General features: G+C 41.1%; 2 pseudogenes; one reads left to right on the top strand and one right to left on the bottom strand.

Annotated features, from left to right (window-relative positions):
• Positions 1–2,324: 2,324 nt before the first annotated feature.
• LOC147983183 (uncharacterized) lies at positions 2,325–2,814 on the top strand (annotated as a pseudogene).
• An 8,883-nt stretch (positions 2,815–11,697) lies between these two features.
• Positions 11,698–12,339, bottom strand: LOC147983182 (uncharacterized; annotated as a pseudogene).
• Between the last annotated feature and the right edge of the window lie 6,686 nt (positions 12,340–19,025).

Raw genomic sequence — 19,025 nt, 5'->3', positions numbered from 1 at the left:
AATTTTAACATTAATTGTATTTAATTTTTTATTTTCTTCCTACTTAAAGGATAATACCAATGTCACTAATTCATTCTTTCTTAGAAAATTTCATTATTTTGCTTTTTTCAGTTTTTATTTCTTTTGTTTATTTTAAGGCTAATACAAATGCTACTAATTCATTCTTAAAAATTTCCTTTTTGCAAAATTCCTCTATTATAAGATTATTTTGGCATGATATTAGGAAGTGCAATTTTTTTCTTAATTGTGGGCAAATTTTATCGTTATTTATTTTGTTTTTCATTTTCTTTGTTCTTAAAGGTAATACCAATGCGACTAATTAATTCCTTAGAATATTTTTTTTACGAAAAGACTACTACATTATTTGCTTACTCGTTTTTTAATACTTTTCCACTTTCTTTCCTCTCTTTTTTGTGGAAAAACTTCCAATCTATTCATCTTCAATGGTAATACCAATGCCAAGTTGTAGTTGTGTAACATTTTCCCTTTTAAAATTTGTGTTTGTTTTAATTAGGGTTAATCTACTCCCATGATTAGCTGGCCGAAACTATACGTACGTGGCGACTCATCTGCAAATCACATGCACCATAAGTATATTCAGCAATTAAATATAGGTTCAATGCAAAAAAAGAACAATTTTATATAGGCAGATGTACATGTATCCTCGTCTAAACAATAAAGAGAAAAAAAACGAGCTCACGATTAGTAAAGTGGACATGTTAGTTATTTTTATCTTGCTCTTAGACCAAGCATGCGGACGTTTCATGCTACAACCGGCCAGTGGCGAAGCCACACTTTGGCTGTGTGGTCAATTGACTGCACAGTATTTTGAGCAAACCTTTCTCGATACAAGCATTTTCCCTGCATAAATTAAGAAAATAGTTAAATATTTAGAAATACTTTGTGCTTGCATCATAGTTTTTTTTTTGAACTGGACATCATAGGTTATAGTGCTGGCACCGCCAGTTTGAAACGGGCACACAAACTGTGGGAGCAAAGTAGCTGATAATTGGCCATGCATACTGCTCAAGTCAGACCCTCGGATTGCCCGCATGCTGATTAGGAAGGCAATATGACAAAATCGACTGATAGATTATTTAGGTCGGCCTAAATAATGACTGACCTAGCTACCCCTAAAAAATGATTATTTAGGTCAGCCATTTTTCGTTGTAGATGAATGTTCTGTCCATTGATCTAAAGGTAGATCAAAGAGTGACTTACCCAAATTATAAATTGAGTCACCTGACATCCAGCCGGCCCCTTAAGAAAATATGTCAACACAAGTTCGAATCACCTAGCCAACATCACATACTAACTAGTGCAATCTACCTAGCTGATTGTATCTTAACAACACATGATTAGATGGTAGGGCGGAAGGCGAGCTCCGATGCGGCGGCTTGACCACCATGGCTTCCTCACGGCGGTGCAGCCCAAGGTCACCTAAACCCTCCGAGATCGATGCACGAGAGAAGGGACGGATTTGCAAGGCAAGAAGGAAGGGGCGAAGATAACAGAGGGGGGGGGGGAGTGACTGCGGGGGTGGGATTTTTTTTCTTCAAAAAGGAGGTTATCCCCCGGCCTCTGCATCAGAAAGATGCATGCGGCCATCTTATTAATAAAAGCAAATAGTCTGACAAAGTCAACCGGTCTCACTAAAAGATCACTCATCAAGAGCTAACTGAAAGAGATCGGAATAGCCACAAACGGCATAGAAAAAGAGATAGGAAACTAGAGGGGGTGGGATTTGAGGGACGGAAAGATAGGGTTCAATTGTGAAAATGGGTTGTGGCCCAATACTAGCCTGCAAGCTGTTTCATTTCATTTCTTTTCTTTTTGAGCCGCCCGAGTTAATTTTTGTAGGCGATTTCCTTTTAATAACCGTCTTGGTGAAAAATAAAACCATGTGGTAGGGTTATTACAGGCGGTTCCGTTCATTTGGGACACAAATGCTCATTTTAACTAGTGTTGCTAGTATAAATCGGGTCTTTTGTTTTGTCTGGATTCTCAAGAAATTATATGTTCAGTAGGCTCTTGGGCGTCAGAAATATTTTCTAATATTGCGATGATTAATACACATGGTTAATATGTGGTGAATTTCTTACTCACCATTCTTAATTACATTTGTCAAAAATTTATTACATTCGGTTTTTGTTCAATGTGATGTAACTAGTAAAAGAGTTTCACTTTGATGCATGAGCAACGAATGGAAACGTTTGAAAGGATAAACACAAATTTACAGCGCCACCAATCTAATTACTCCTACGTACGTCTTACAGTATATATAGGTCGAGTCTGAGAGAGAAACAAATCAGACGACGACGACCATGGCTGCTCTCCAAGCTCTCTCCTCCGCCCTCGTCCTCCTGCTCATCGCGCAGCACGCGCGCACGGCGAGGGCGAGCACGCTGGAGGACACGTGCACGCTCGTCGCCACCGGCTCCTGGGAGGCCGCGCACGACTACGACTTGTGCATGAAGACGCTGGGGGCGGACCCGGCGAGTGCGACGGCCGACGAGCTCGGCCTCGTCGTCATCGCGGTGAGGATCGCCGGGGCGACCGCCAAGGCCACCGGCGACCGCATCGCCCGGCTGCAGGCCGCCGAGACGTCGCCCCGGCGGCGGCTGGTTCTGGAACAGTGCGCCAAGGACTATGCCTTGACCGTGCGCCGGCTGGGGCGCGCCGCCAGGGACTTGGTCGCAGGCGGGGACGAGGACATGCTGACGGAGGCGGCCACCATGCTGGAGCAGGTTCGTGGCACGCCGGTGCGCTGCGACAAGGCGTTCCTCTTCCGGGCCGGCGAGAGGACGCCGCTGACCGACGCAGACCACGAGCTCAACGGCGTGAGCTGGCTAGCGTTGAAAATCTTGCGGCATTGCTTAAACAACGGGGCAATATGAGCGAGTAGCACGAGGCCTTCTTCTACCTCCGGAAGAAAAATGATCATCTTTCCGGACAGCAAAACTTGTGATGTGCAACAATATAATGAGTAATAATATAACTTGACAATTTCCAATGGAGATTGTAGAACGCTGTGGTCTTATCAGTATTTATTTATTTCAAAAATGACGCTGAAGATTTTCTCTGATTCAAAAAAGTTCATTCAGATCAGGCGAGGAAGGTTACCGTTCGATTTTCACTGACAATTAGCTTTTTGATTGATTAATGGGTAGTGGAATGGGATTAGGGATGGCAATTTACAAACAACTCAAAAACGCTAAAAGTAACAAAAATATGAGTTGCACTTGGGTACGTGGTTGAAAAGAATCATTGAAATGCTTAATTATGCCTCCCAGAGAGGCCTACCCGCATTTTCATTGAAGGGAAAATGTTCCAGAATCTGGGGGTTTCATTTTTTTTGAATGTTGGCAGGAGAACTGCCAAATTCATTGATGAGAAGAAGGTGTTACAAGAGTCCTCAGAGGAGGAAAGCACCGCAAAGGCAGCGCAAAAAGAAAAGAAAGAAAATGACCCGTTGGCAGCACCACAAACCCAAGCTCTACCATCAAACGCGAACACCATCAAAACCCCTCGGCGGGATCACCAAGGTGACGCCTCCAAGGAGGAAAACGAAGTTGAGGACTCCACCGTCACCCGATCTGGCACTGCCCGATCTTAGGTTTTCACCAGGAGATCTCACGCTATTGGGAAGGAAGGGAACGGCTCCACAACAATACCTCCAAGGAGGAAGACGACATCCGTGGACGCCGTTACCGCCGGCAACGACAGGGTCGATGCATGATTTTTGCCCGGAGCCGAGTCTTCCACCAACAATCCAAGGATCTGAGGCCACCAGCGCCACAGTGCAACATGAGCCCAAAGCAAACACTACTAGAGATGAATTGGTCAAGCCGCATGCAGGAAATCGGCGAGCACACGCCAACCCGACCGGTGCGGACCGCCGCTCGCAGGCCCTGGGGATCCAATCCAGATCTGGCCATCCTCTACCTCCGCGCGCAGACCTAGGCGATCCTCCGCACCGTAGCGCACAGGAAAGGGGGTTTCATCACCTGCTACTGTAACTGTTGTGTGTAAACATGAGAGGTGCGCCTCTCATTACATCTCACTAGTTGAGTGCCCGTGCATTGCCACGGGTTAAAAAATGCTTTAACAAGAGAAAATAATGTTAACCCGCCCCTATTTACTAATAAATAAAAATCAGGTGTAAATGTTAACAAAACGCCTCCCTAACTCCGATCCCCTCTATTCTCAGGATTGATGATATTCTTGAATCATTTAAAAGCAACTCCAACATGGTGACCCAAACGTGCAGCTCACTATGCATTTCTGAATGTCGGGAAAAATAATCAGTAGTTTATTATTTGAGATTATCAAGACATTTATTAAGAGTTTTGCAGTTGTAAATGTTGGGCATTATTACCACCTAGTCTATAGCATATCTTCCACCTAAATTGTTGTCCTCAAGAAATTATTATGAACAAATCATAAAAGAATATATCTGCAAACAGAGAGTAATGCAAGTACCATCACAATGGAACAATTAAGGATATGAACGAATACCTTGTGTTAACTATTCAAAAATTGCAAAGGATTATATGCAATTCATAAATAGTAGTCACCAAGAGTTGTTATTCTGAAAATTAAGTGGACTGCATTTTATTTCTCTATAGGAAAGACATTTGAACTTATACAGACTAAAATGCCGCTGAAGACTGCCATCACCTCACAAGCTATATGGATTTGAATCATCCACGAGGTCAAAGAAATTGCCATAAAAAATACAAAAATACACAGAACTACCTACTTGATAACAACACAAAAATAATATTGGAACACTTTAACACAAAGCCACACAGATCATGAGTGCATTCACATCAGTAAATAAAATTACTTAAAGCATGATGATAGTTACAGCATGAACAAGAAATGTTGTCGTATCAATTAGGTGCAGAGCCGTTAGATCAGAAGAACACGACCAAGAACCATGTGTGTAACACTTAAAATCAATATAGTACATGTATATGAAATCCAATCCATATTACAATACATCATAGCATGTATATACAAGCAAGGAAGTGAAAGAGAAGTCAATACTTGTCAGGAACAGATAAGACAACGAACGGTAAGGGCAGAGCTACAGAGGTTATGAGGGTATATGCGACAAGGTGCATGAGAGGAATACCATGATATTTACTTTAACTTGCAGATCTCCCATCCACTTTAGTGTACAACAACCAAAGCACTAAGAACGAGAAAACATTCATTCCCTGCGTCTCCTATCTGGTCACTGCCACCGTTGTTCACCTTGCTCCAGTAAATCTCTCCTCCCATGGCTCACATTTTCTTCAACTCGTCCTCAGTCTATGTAGTACCAGATCAATGGCTTCCCAAAGAGTATACAACAAAACCATCAGTTAACTACTTTACATCGGTAAAGAAGTATAACCAGTGGAAACTCAATGTATTGGTGGCGTATCTTCATGAGGTAGGCAGAGGAGAGGCCTAACATGGCGAAGAACCTTGCCATTGACACCTTTGACATGACCATCTCCGTCTAAAAGGGGAAACATCGACATGGCAACCCGTCAAGTAGCATTAAGAAGCTAGCATTCTAGGCTCCGGCCTTGTGTCAAACATTTAAATTATGAACAATGACAATTTCATCTCACAGTCAATATCTGCAGTTTTTAGACGTGGAAAAGAAAGAAAAAGAGAGAGAATCAATTACATAACATCATGCAAACAGAGGTAAATAATCATTAGCAAAAAAAATCTGAACACTTACATAACTATGAAGCTTTCTTGAATGATTTCTCTCTAGCCTTTGAGAGGAAAAGCAGGATAACGAAAAGTCAGTACGAGCCTTGAAATCACACATCAATTTCTAACTAAAGGCATGAAAAGCTAAGCATTTAAATCTTCTTGTATAGTTAACTCATTATTTATTATTAAGTAACATCAGGTTGTAAAGATGGTTCTAGGGTTATTCTTACAGTTCTGCATTATAGAAAATTATCTCGCAAATATGGAACTTCCCTTGTACAACAGTCAGTTTTAATGTTGGGTAGGTATCCAAACCAAAAAAATTGAAGCCAAACACAAGGATTTACTCCAACTTCTTCCTGTAATCCAGAAGCAGTCGCTAAACAATGCAACATGAGCATCACACGAAGGACAAATAGTAAATTGTTAAGGAAAAAAGGGGCATCAAATTATAAAAAAATTCAACAATTAAAACATGGTAAAACCACACACAAAATTAGTTCTAATTATGTTCCACACAAAATATTAGTTCTAGTTATGTCCCACCAGCAAGAAAAGTGCATATAGAGGTAAGTCGTATCTAGGGATCAAGAACATATGGAAGCATTATCAGTTTATCACTAAACCCAAATATGCAATGATGTGTTTTTTCTTCCTGTCCTACTTCAACCTCAGTGACTCCATTGGAGTAAAGATCTGCCAAAAAAATGCGGCGGCTGATAATTTAACACCACCACAACTACCAAATCAAATCGAACTGAACCAAATCAAATAAGTCCAAGTTGTTCCAAAGCCAGGAATGTGCATGACGGTGGATGACCTCCTCAACGAGCAGACTTTGCTCGTCAGCCACCACCGTCTTCGAAGCTCCTCACCGTCAGAGTGCGTCACCTCCACAACATCTGGCGTCACCTTCCTTTGATGGGTGATGGCCATCGACATCCATACAACAGTCCGTACACAAGGTCAATTCTATCTTTCTTCTGCCCGTACAAGAATCTGCAAGCAAGTCAATTTTATTCAAAATCAGCAGCTCACTTCTATTCTTACAATAACAACAGTCACTTCACTCAGACAACAATAGCAACACAGATCAGAGAGAGATAGAGAGATGGGATAACAACCTTGATGACACCGGCACTCGTCTTTCCCTTTGTCTAAGAAACATGCGGAGAGCTGCGGCAGGAGGGCTTCGACCAAAGACTCATATGAGCTAGCGATGAGCTCGCGTTGTTGTTGTCCGACGCAGCTTCCGCACCAGTGACATACTCGACGGAGATGAATCGGATGACCGAGATTGACTAACTGACCCCATGGAGAAGGACGGGGCCGCTGACGCCGGCGAGGGCCAGGATTGGCTTGAGGACCCCTCGACCTCGATGACGCGGCTAACGCCATTGTCTTCACGTGGGTGGCCTGGGCTCCTGCACCCACCAGTAAGAAAAGTGCATATGGAGGTAAGTCGCATCTGGGGATCAAGAACATATGGAAGCATTATCAGTTTATCACTAAACCCAAATATGCAATGATGTGTTTTTTCTTCCTCTCCTACTTCAACCTCAGTGAAAAGCATAGGGCAGTTTCTTTCAATTCCCTCTCCATGCTTTTTTTTGCGGAAAAATTCCCTCCCCATGCTAGTAAACAGAGTATATGCGAAAGCTAGAATGAAAAGAAGGAAAACTATAAGACTAACAGCAAAGTAAGGTTTTTGTAGATTTTTTAATTGTGCCATCTAAAACTCCAGTTGCACCGATGAGTAAAATAAATAATCGTGTAATAGCAATAAGTTGCTTGCCGTTGAAACCAGGACAATGGTGGATGAAGGGCACGGAACTGCATCATGCAGACATTATAAGTAATCTCACGAGGAAATGAAAGAACAAATTAAGATTATTTAGATTGCACATAACAGAGCACTAACTCTCATAATGAATTTACTTAATTCAGGGATTTCACCATTGTCCATGTGTATCTCCCTTATCTGAAACCCATACAATAATTCTTTTCTCGAGACCTCATCGGTCAAACAACACACATATTGGTAACTTCCAACAACCTTGCTCTGCACATATGATGGCTGCCCAGTGCCCACCAATACAACTATAGAAATATAAGTCACGCCAAAGCGTTTTCATAAGCTATTCTAGCAGCAGGATATCTAATACCATGGTATCAACTTATAATACTGGAATAATAAACATCCCTGAATCTATTATAATACCGAAATAAGCACAATAGCCATCAACTTGCTGTCAAATATATCCAACTTCACGCACTAATCAACCGGTGGCATCAAATCTGCAGGAGTACATTTGCAGAAACTGTCACTAATTTATGCGGAGGACACTGACTGCACAATGCCAAAAAATTAGAGAGGAGGAGGTCGGCTACCTTGCAGAGAAACAACAACGATGTCTTTCCATGAGGCGGCGGCCACATCGCGGCCCAAACAGACAAGGGGGCTGGTTGTGGAAACCGCTGAACTGAATGAGGGATGCAGAGGGGGCGGGGAAGGAGCAAACAGTAGTGGCGACGACCATATAGGGCTAGGCCATGCGAGGAATCTTGTCAGCACTTCTGTGGTGGGATGGGATGGCGGTGGAGCTTGTGGGTGGCGCTGCCGCTAAGACGTCATGAAGGTCCTTTGGGAGAGGGTCGTACTTGAAGGGGACAACCTTCTTGTGAAGTGTGTCATCGGGGAAGGAGAAGGAGTAGTATGTGGCGGGTGGCTACACCGCCGTGGATGGGAGCGGGCGGAGGAGGCATGAGAGGTTTGGCGGCGGACGGCGCCAGCACCGGAGTGGTAGATAGGAGCCGTGATTGGATGGATTGGGTGGGAGGGCTGGAGATAGAAACTGAGGGACTTTGTGTAAATGTGGGGTGCAGTGCGGGCGTCATTTTGCAAATTTTCCAAAACTTGGCTCACACGCGTTCGATGCAGACCGGGAGGCCGAAAACGACAGATGGCAGACACACTATCATCACCAACTGTGCTTTTTATAAGAGTAGAGATACATCATACTTTAGTAAATATGAAAAGTAAAAAAATTGGTAAAAGATAAGTGTTTAGGCATATACATTGCAAGGATTTTCACTGGGATTTAAAATATAATAAATGATTTAAAATTTATTGTATTATTTTTACTAATCATTATAATATGACTGATGTAAAATTCATTATGGATGTAGAGTAAATGGAGGGACAAATGAGACCCAAGAGCCTCAAAAGTGTGTGATAGGGACAAATATTAGGGAGAAGCGGGATGTTCGACCTAGATCAATATGTGAAGGATCTTCGGTCATAAGACTTTTGTCAGGAAAAAAGATGATCGATAAGGATATCGAAATTGCATCGGAGTCATCGGCTAGCTCTTCACGAAACCAGGATGCGACATGGTTAGTTGTTGCAGTCGAAGACAACAATGACAAATGCTTAACGAGGTCAGGAAAAATCATGCGGCATGGAGCCAGGGGCGGGCCCACCTCAATTCAAGGATATTCACTTGAATACCCATTATTTTCGTCCAAAAAATAGGTATATATAGTATAAATACTGGGTTTTATAAGGAAAAAACGATAATGATAGCCGAGAACGTGATAGTTAAGGATTTCAGCCCAAAACCAGACGCACCCCATCGTATTTCCCCCTCACCACACTACGACATGGCCCAAATCACTGCAGCACACACCAGAAAAAATAACCCATCGATTAATCATCACCTTAAGAAAAAAAAAACCATCGATCGATCACACGAACCGGCAGCGCCGCCCTTCCCCTGTTCTCCAGTTCTCTGCGCACCGCATGCGACCCGTGCCGCCAACCGACTGATCGACACGACGGCACCGCACGGCGGCCAGGGCCCAGAGCTGCCGTCGCCTGATCGGCGATGGATCGCAGGTGCGCGTGGCGGCGCAGACGCGCATGGAGAATCCAACCCAGATCTCTCGCCGCCTTTTTATTCTAAAGTTTCTGATCTCTGCAAACTACAGTAGGTGGTGGGTTAGCAAGCGTGAAGAAATCAGGGGCAGTAATTGATTCAATTCAAAGCCACAACCCGAATTCAACTTTTGAAGGTAATAATCGCTAACTACACATACTAATCCTTTAACCCCGAATTCAACTATGCAAGGTGTTCTAACTGAATTTTTCTGTCACTATCGAACTGCATTCAGACAACAGGGCCTCGATTTTGTTCCTGTCTTGTTCAATGGGCTGCAGTACAGAAATATAAGACCAAGTAAATTAGTTTGACCACTGACCAATTGCATTTCTACTTAATTATAGTGAAACTAGAGACTAGTTTGCAGTCAATTATGAATTGTTTAGACACGAGAATTTGCAATTTGCCATTTGAATAGATAATGTTAGAATGTTTATAAATTGTTGAACAATTTTTTTACTTCTTAATGTTGAATAGTACCAACTTATGATCATTTTTATCAATATAATATATTATGTGACATCTTTTATATAGTTTATTATAACTAGTATAATATGTTATACGCGCCAAAAGGAAGGTTATATGCTTTCAAATTTTAAATACACAGTCCTCAATTCCTGGGCCCGCCCCTGCATGGAGCAATCATAATGAATTGGATTTTAAGATTTACTTTTTGCAAAAACACTTTATAATGATTATTTGGTTAAGGTGCTCCGACCTCATATATACAAATACCTTTTGTATATTCTATATCAGCAATTCATGCACCTCGATCGATACCCGTAAATAACTTGTCTCTTATTGTCATTTGTGGCTATTTTTATTGTGTGAAATGCTGCCATCACTTTAGCACGGTCGATATATGTTGTTGTATCTGAGAAGGATACACATGGGTGTGCATTATGAAGTTTAGGGTGTTTATGTACAAACTACACATTTCGCTATGAGCGACCGGCTCAACCAAATAAGTCTTTTTCTTCCAAATATTTTTATGAATACGCTTTTTTGACATTGAAGTACGTTTTTTGGAATATTTGGCTCTACATTAATCATAATAAATATAATCATTTATACTAATTTTTAATACTTAATACATATATTTTTATCAAATAAAAAATATTGTAATATAGTATGGTAAATTTACACTTTGTTTTATAATAAATAATTCATTTTTAACACATTACACCTAAAACATATTTAAAGTGAACACATTACACCTTCTTAGATTAATTTCTAACTATTGCATGAATGTCGTGTATATCACTTTGTGTGTGTTTTTAAATATCTTATTAGAGATCTCGAAAGTATATGATAGATGAAATATTTTGATAGCTGTCTTTGATTATACACACTCAAATAAACAAATCTAGAATACACAAGATGTTCGCAAGGAACTTGTCACTTAATCATTTGCACATCACTTTATGATTTTCTGGTCAAATATGTCTTACATATTACAGTGGATTTGATAATCCGCTGATTTTTTAGTGTTTACTATGAATTTTGTACTGAAATAGCATTGCTCTAACTAAGATAACACTTAGTACAAATTATAAAGCATTCAACTTAAAAATATTAGTAGCCTAACTAAAAGAGAGTGGCACTTTGGTGGCCGAGCTACCTGCAGGCCGCTACCTCGGGCCGTGCAGTATAGCGCCGTGATGTGTGCTTGTTTTTTTTCTCGTGCATATACGTTAGTAGCTGTTAAGTTGAAATACATGCGTGCCATGCACTGGTGTGCTAGCTTTGTATGTGGACCGCGGGTTGCGTAGGGGATACACAAGCATGTCATGAGAGCATCTTCAACAGCCGCGCAACACGCCGCGCGCTAAAAACTCATTTGCCACACGCCCTTCGCCTGATTTGACGCGGCCGGCAACGCTGGCTCCAGCAGCCGCGTTAAAACTGAGCGCGCGTGCGTAGCTCCAGCGGCCGCGCTAAAATGCAGCGTGCGCTAAACATTGCGTACATTCTTTTAATAAAATGATAAATAAAATTCATAGATGAAAATGATACATAGATATTTTACATACTTTCATAGCATAGATAGATAAAAAACTATGGTGCAACGATTTTTTAAAAATTCCCAGTCATCGTTATCATCATCATCATCATTGCCATCCTTGTTGGTCTGCCCCGAGGTATCGAGCCAAATGTCTTCCCAACAGTCATCATTAGACGAAAAGATCGACTGCCCACCATTTTCAACGATTTTGCACTGCGATAACGCCAGGGCCTTCCGCCGACGCATGTCCAACCGCTCCGCGCGACGCCTTGCCGTCTCCTCGCGGCGCTTTGCCCAAAAGGCTTCCTCGTTGGCGACGTCCTTTGGGTGGCGCCGACGCCACTCCACCATGGCCCGCTCGTCCTCCTCGGCGACAAGGAGGCGGCGCTACCGCCGAGCGTGCTTCGCACGGTCCTGGTCCATGATAAGACGAGGCGGAGGGGCGACGTCGTGTGCCTGCTGGCGCGTTTGGACATCCTGGAAGTTCATCTGCTGACGCGGCTTGTCCAGGCGCCACGCCGTCGCGTCGTAGGCGCGTGCAACCTCGTGCGAGGTCCGGAACGTACCGAGGCCGAGTCGGACGTCGCCGGACCGAATCTCGACGGAGTACCGGCCGTTGGGGCGCTGGCGGACGCCGTGGTAGCCCGATGCTCCTCGGCGGCGCGGCGGCATGGTGGCTCGTCGGTGGCGGGGCGCTGGAGCGGCAAGGAGAGGAAGCGATGGACGCGCTGGAAAGGCGAAGAAGCTATGAGATGCGTGTGGCAGTGTGGATAGGCGCGTGGCGAGCGCCGCAATTTTTAGGCACGCCGGAAGAGACGGGTCAAAAGTAGCGCGCGAGCTGCCGCCCTTTCCCGCGCGCGCTGGAGCACGCGAAATCGTCCAGCGCGCGCTGGAGCACGCGAAATCGTCCAGCGCGCGCTAAAAACTAAGTTTACCGTACGCGCCTCTTTTGGCGCGGCTGTTGGAGATACTCTGAGCCTGATGGGCTGATTTAAAATTAGCACATGTGGGGTGGTGCGATGTTAATTCTGGGCCCCTCTGTCGCTGCAGGCTAGCCTAACCTCAGAAGCTGGCCGGCGCTCCGCTGAGGTGATTTCTTCTGAACCCATGGACAGCAGCAGCGCCGAAGACCAGTTCCGATCAGTGGAAGCCAATGTTGCCTCGCACAGCAATGGTGAGAGGAAGGTCGTTGGTCACTCAAACGACATGGCTCCTCAAATACGACTGCTGCAGCTGTAGGAGAGGATGGAGATGCAGAGGGTGTGGTCGTCAACAACTCAAAAGGCTCTTGCTGGACTCTCTGACGGTAAGAAACAGTCACCCTGGCATGGCACATGTTGACGGAGCCAACTCCCGTGCCGCGTACATGAAACTGGAGTGATGCATGGTTGACGGCGACGTGGAGCTGTGCTGCACTCCGGTGTTTGCTGGTGTACTGAGCCCGCGCAGAATATCAAAAGAGATAATATCAACTGCAGTCATATAACTTACGTTCAATGTTCAGTTTGATGCTAAAATTTTAAAAATACGAATTTATGGTCATCTAACTTGCGTCCTTACGCAAATACGGTCACTTTGCTTGTATTCAGACGTATCCTGCGATGATGTGGCATGTCAGCGTGGCTATGCCCATTGTCAATGATTGGGAACAGCTTGAACGAGGCGCGCATATTTTTATTTTACAGAAACACCCCTTGTTTTGTATTTAATTAAGCAGTAGCCCTTCAATAACACATGTGGGTACAACTTAATCGCAAAGAATATTTGAGGAGAATTAAACTCTAGACATCGTATACGCACACGCACTAGCTACATATTCGTGACTATAAAGGGATGTGCCTTCTTTAATATGGACGCAGATTCTTTTTATATTCCATTTTTCCCCACGTTCAGCCAGAAAACCGGTTCCAAAAAATCTCACCTTTTTGTCCCAAAAATTCAAATGAAATTCAAATTTGAAAAATCGCAAGTTCAATTCATTTTCGTTCTGATACTGTATGCATATGAGAGATATATATTTGACATGGTTTCTGTCATTTAAATTAAAAAATTCAGGCAATAACATAGTTTTCTGGTGACCACAAAAATTTCTAGTAACCGATCTGTTATCAGAAATTTGGTCCAGGAGAAAAAGCCCGAATACGAGTAGTTCCATTGCCAAATATAAAATTTATTGTTTATCTTTTAGACAATTATAGGTATTTGGTGTAGTGGTTAGCTCCTGCGGTTTCACACTTGAGGTCGGCGAATGGAATCCATCGGGCCCCTTTTTTCCCTGCGGAATTATCCATGCGCCCAAGTTACAAATTTTTGGTTGACCCACTGACAGATGGGCCCTGTGTAGATTAGTCTAGTTACCTGGTTAGCCTAACCTGTTGTTAGTATCACACCGACTAGTGGCCCCACCCCTAAATTACCAATTAGACATGTGCGTCTATTTATCTGATTAACCTGGACAAACTTGACATGTTTTTTTAGAATAACTTGACGTGCTTTTGTGTGTAATCAAATATATTTTAGTTGTGCATGTACAACATCGGGCAACACTGGTGGGATGGATGTAATTGTTTAATTAACAGGTTGTTGGTTCGATGCCGTAAAAAAAAACAGGTTGTTGGTTCGAACCCAATCTACCTCATCCTTTTTTCATTATATTTGACGTCTTTTGCGTCATTAAATAAATTACGTAGGGACTTTTCTGAAAAGAAAAACGGTGTGCTAGAGTCACCCAACCCCTTGTGCACTCCTAGCCACTGACAGGTGGGCCTCCGTTAGGCTGGCGCGTCACATGGGCAGGCTATACGGCTAGATACGAGCGAAGTGACCGTATTTGCACGATAACGCAAGTTGGATAACCATAAATCCGTATTTTTCTTCTACGAATACAGTTAATATACGGGAATGTCATGCACGGTTCGCACCGATCGTAACGAGCACTGACGGGGCTGATTCCGGCCTGCAGGTAGCTCGGCCACCAAAGGCCATTTTGGCAATGAAAGTTGCTTTATAGTTTAGTACTATAAATTGTGTTTTTATCTTGTCAAACAGCATAGTCATCTTTGATGCGTCATCCCTGACAGCTAAATTCGCACACGCCTACGGAAGCAGTGTCCCTGCGGGCTCCATTGTCATGGCCGAATTGATACTTCGGGAGAATATCTGATACTCCCACCCTTAGGGTGCTCCCAGTGCTCCAAACTCGGTAGCACATTTTTAAATGTTCAAAAATTTCTAAAAACAATCTAGCACATTGACACAACATCAACTTATGTTGTAAAAAAATTCAAATCAAAATTCAAAACATTGCTCGAGATAGAAAAATAACAATATTGGCATAAATGTGATAATGGGTCAAATCTAAAGCCTAACTTATGTTGTGTACTATCTACTGTCGAATTTGTCATTTATGTTTCTCAAGCTATGTTTCAGATTTTGATTTCAAATTTTGTGACAACATACAATGATGTTGTGTCTATGTGCTGGATTTTTTTTTCTAAATTTTTCAAACATTTACAAATGTCCTACCAGTTTGGAGCCCGGGGAGCACCCTAGGGGTTGGGAGTACCGGATATTCTCCTGTGGTACTTCGTGATGGATGTGCACCCCTGGGCAGTGATCCTCGTTTTCGTGTACCCTCGACCTTTATCCTCCATTCCACACAAGTGTTTTAAAAAAACGCTTTAGCTATACATCACGCGACTGAAAAGACGACAATTAGGGTCAGTCAAATTCTTTTTCCTAAACTATGCACACACACCTACACTACCACGTGCATGCATGCAACTTGCAGCCAGTGCGTGCAGGACAGGTGACGCGGCCGCCGAGATCGTTATGGGGCTTGCTAGTGCAGAGTAATTGAGATCAAGCGAGCAAAGCTCATCTTCATATAAATTAAAAAATTAATTTTGCGAATTTTCTCCATCATGTGAATGTACGAGTCCGAGCGTGTTTCGTTGTCTCTTCTCCCTGCCTTCTTTATTATGTCCTCTAAATGCCTCTAGTTCATTCTTTCTAAGAAAACTTTAATATTTTGATTTTATTTTAATTTTTGTTTCATTTTGTTTCTACCAATGTCACTAATTCATTCTATCTTTGAAAACTTCATTATTTTGATTTTGTTTCATTTTATTTCTTTTTTAAAGGTAATACCATTGTCACTAATTCATTCTTCCTTAGAAAAATATCATTAATTTTATTTTTGTTTAGTTTTTGTTTCATTTTGTTTCTTCTTTAAAGTCAATACCAATGTCACTAATTTATTCCTTTTTAGGAAACTTTTGTTCTATGAAACCACTTTTATATGCTTATTATTGCATATTCTAAAAAATGCATTTTTTGTAAATTGTGTGCAATTTATTATTATTATTGTTATTATTATTATTTTCTTTTTTTAAGGGTAATACCAATGATACTAATTTGTTTCATTTTAGAAAACATGTTTTTGCGAAAACTTCACTTTTGCATGTCTAATCTTGCATATTATAATAAATGCAATTACTGTGTAAATTGTGTGCAAATTTTACCATTATTTATTTTTGTTTTTATCCCCTTTCCTCTCAAAGGGTAATACCAATGTCACTAATTCACTATTTCTTAGATTAATTCATTATTTTGATTATGTTTGAGTTTTATTTATTTTCTTCCTTATTTACGTGTAATACCAATGCCACTAATTCAGTACTTATTTGGAACTTTATTTTTGTGAAATATTCGTTATTATATGTTTATTCTAGCATATTATAAAAAAGTAAATTTTGGTGCATATTTTGGAAAAAAAAATTCATTATTTGTTTTTAAAAATAATTTTCTTTATCCTTTAAGATGCTTATTCTTGCATAAATTTTTAGAACATAATTTATGTGTACAATGTGTGCAAATTTTGTTATTATTAGTTTAGCTCTTTATTTTATTTTTTAAAGGGTAATACCAGTGCCACTAATTCATTTTTCCCTAGAAAACTTTTTTACTTTTTATTATTTTGTTTTAGTGTTTGTTTCTTTTTAAGGGTAATACCAATGCCACTATTTGCTTCCTTCTTATGGAACTTATTGTTTGCAAAAAAATCACTATTATATGTTTATTCTTGCATATTATACAAAACCGCGAGTTTTGCACATTTTATCTTGATTTGTATTTTTTTTATTTCCTTTCTACTTCAAGGTAATACAAGTGCCACAAGTTCAGTATTTCTTAGATAACTTCATTATTTTGATTTTGTTTCTTTTTTCCTTTTTAGTTTAATACCAATGCCACTATTCCTTCCTACTTAGGGAACTTATTTTTTCCAAAAAGTCCAGTAGTATATGCTTATTCTTGCATATTATACACAATTGTAGATTGTGATAATTTTAACATTATTTGTATTTAATTTTTTATTTTCTTCCTACTTAAAGGATAATACCAATGTCACTAATTCATTCTTTATTAGAAAATTTCATTATTTTGCTTTTTTCAGTTTTTATTTCTTTTGTTTATTTTAAGGCTAATACAAATGCTACTAATTCATTCTTAAAAATTTCCTTTTTGCAAAATTCCTCTATTATAAGATTATTTTGGCATGATATTAGGAAGTGCAATTTTTTCTTAATTGTGGGCAAATTTTATCGTTATTTATTTTGTTTTTCATTTTCTTTGTTCTTAAAGGTAATACCAATGCGACTAATTAATTCCTTAGAATATTTTTTTTACGAAAAGACTACTACATTATTTGCTTACTCGTTTTTTAATACTTTTCCACTTTCTTTCCTCTCTTTTTTGTGGAAAAACTTCCAATCTATTCATCTTCAATGGTAAAACCAATGCCAAGTTGTAGTTGTGTAACATTTTCCCTTTTAAAATTTGTGTTTGTTTTAATTAGGGTTAATCTACTCCCATGATTAGCTGGCCGAAACTATACGTACGTGGCGACTCATCTGCAAATCACATGCACCATAAGTATATTCAGCAATTAAATATAGGTTCAATGCAAAAAAAAGAACAATTTTATATAGGCAGATGTACATGTATCCTCGTCTAAACAATAAAAAGAAAAAAAAACGAGCTCATGATTAGTAAAGTGGACATGTTAGTTATATTTATCTTGCTCTTAGACCAAGCATGCAGACGTTTCATGCTACAACCGGCCAGTGGCGAAGCCACACTTTGGCTGTGTGGTCAATTGACTGCACAGTATTTTGAGCAAACCTCTCTCGATACAAGCATTTTCCCTGCATAAATTAAGAAAATAGTTAAATATTTAGAAATACTTTGTGCTTGCATCATAGTTTTTTTTTGAACTGGACATCATAGGTTATAGTGCTGGCACCGCCAGTTTGAAACGGGCACACAAACTGTGGGAGCAAAGTAGCTGAAAATTGGCCATGCATACTGCTCAAGTCAGGCCCTCGGATTGCTGATTAGGAAGGCAATATGACAAAATCGACTGATAGATTATTTAGGTCGGCCTAAATAATGACTGACCTAGCTACCCCTAAAAAATGATTATTTAGGTCAGCCATTTTTCGTTGTAGATGAATGTTCTGTCCATTGATCTAAAGGTAGATCAAAGAGTGACTTACCCAAATTATAAATTGAGTCACCTGACATCCAGCCGACCCCTTAAGAAAATATGTCAACACAAGTTCGAATCACCTAGCCAACATCACATACTAACTAGTGCAATCTACCTAGCTGATTGTATCTTAACAACACATGATTAGATGGTAGGGCGGAAGGCGAGCTCTGATGCGGCGGCTTGACCACCATGGCTTCCTCACGACGGTGCAGCCCAAGGTCACCTAAACCCTCCGAGATCGATGCACGAGAGAAGGGACGGATTTGCAAGGCAAGAAGGAAGGGGGGAAGATAACAGAGGGGGGGAGTGACTGCGGGGGTGGGATTTTTTTCTTCGAAAAGGAGGTTATCCCCCGGCCTCTGCATCAGAAAGATGCATGCGGCCATCTTATTAATAAAAGCAAATAGTCTGACAAAGTCAACCGGTCTCACAATATAAAAGATCACTCATCAAGAGCTAACTGAAAGAGATCGGAATAGCCACAAACGGCATAGAAAAAGAGATAGGAAACTAGCGGGGGTGGGATTTGAGGGACGGAAAGATAGGGTTCAATTGTGAAAATGGGTTGTGGCCCAATACTAGCCTGCAAGCTGTTTCATTTCATTTCTTTTCTTTTTGAGCCGCCCGAGTTAATTTTTGTAGGCGATTTCCTTTTAATAACCGTCTCGGTGAAAAATAAAACCATGTGGTAGGGTTATTACAGGCGGTTCCGTTCATTTGGGACACAAATGCCCATTTTAACTAGTGTTGCTAGTATAAATCGGGTCTTTTGTTTTGTCTAGATTCTCAAGAAATTATATGTTCA

This window comes from Triticum urartu, chromosome 2A, assembly GCF_056163025.1.
Source record: "Triticum urartu cultivar PI428250 chromosome 2A, HENAU_Tu73, whole genome shotgun sequence".
NCBI classification, from domain to species: Eukaryota; Viridiplantae; Streptophyta; class Magnoliopsida; order Poales; family Poaceae; genus Triticum; species Triticum urartu.
The sequence above is the reverse complement of the archived record's forward strand: the minus strand, read 5'-3'. Positions and strand labels throughout refer to the sequence as shown.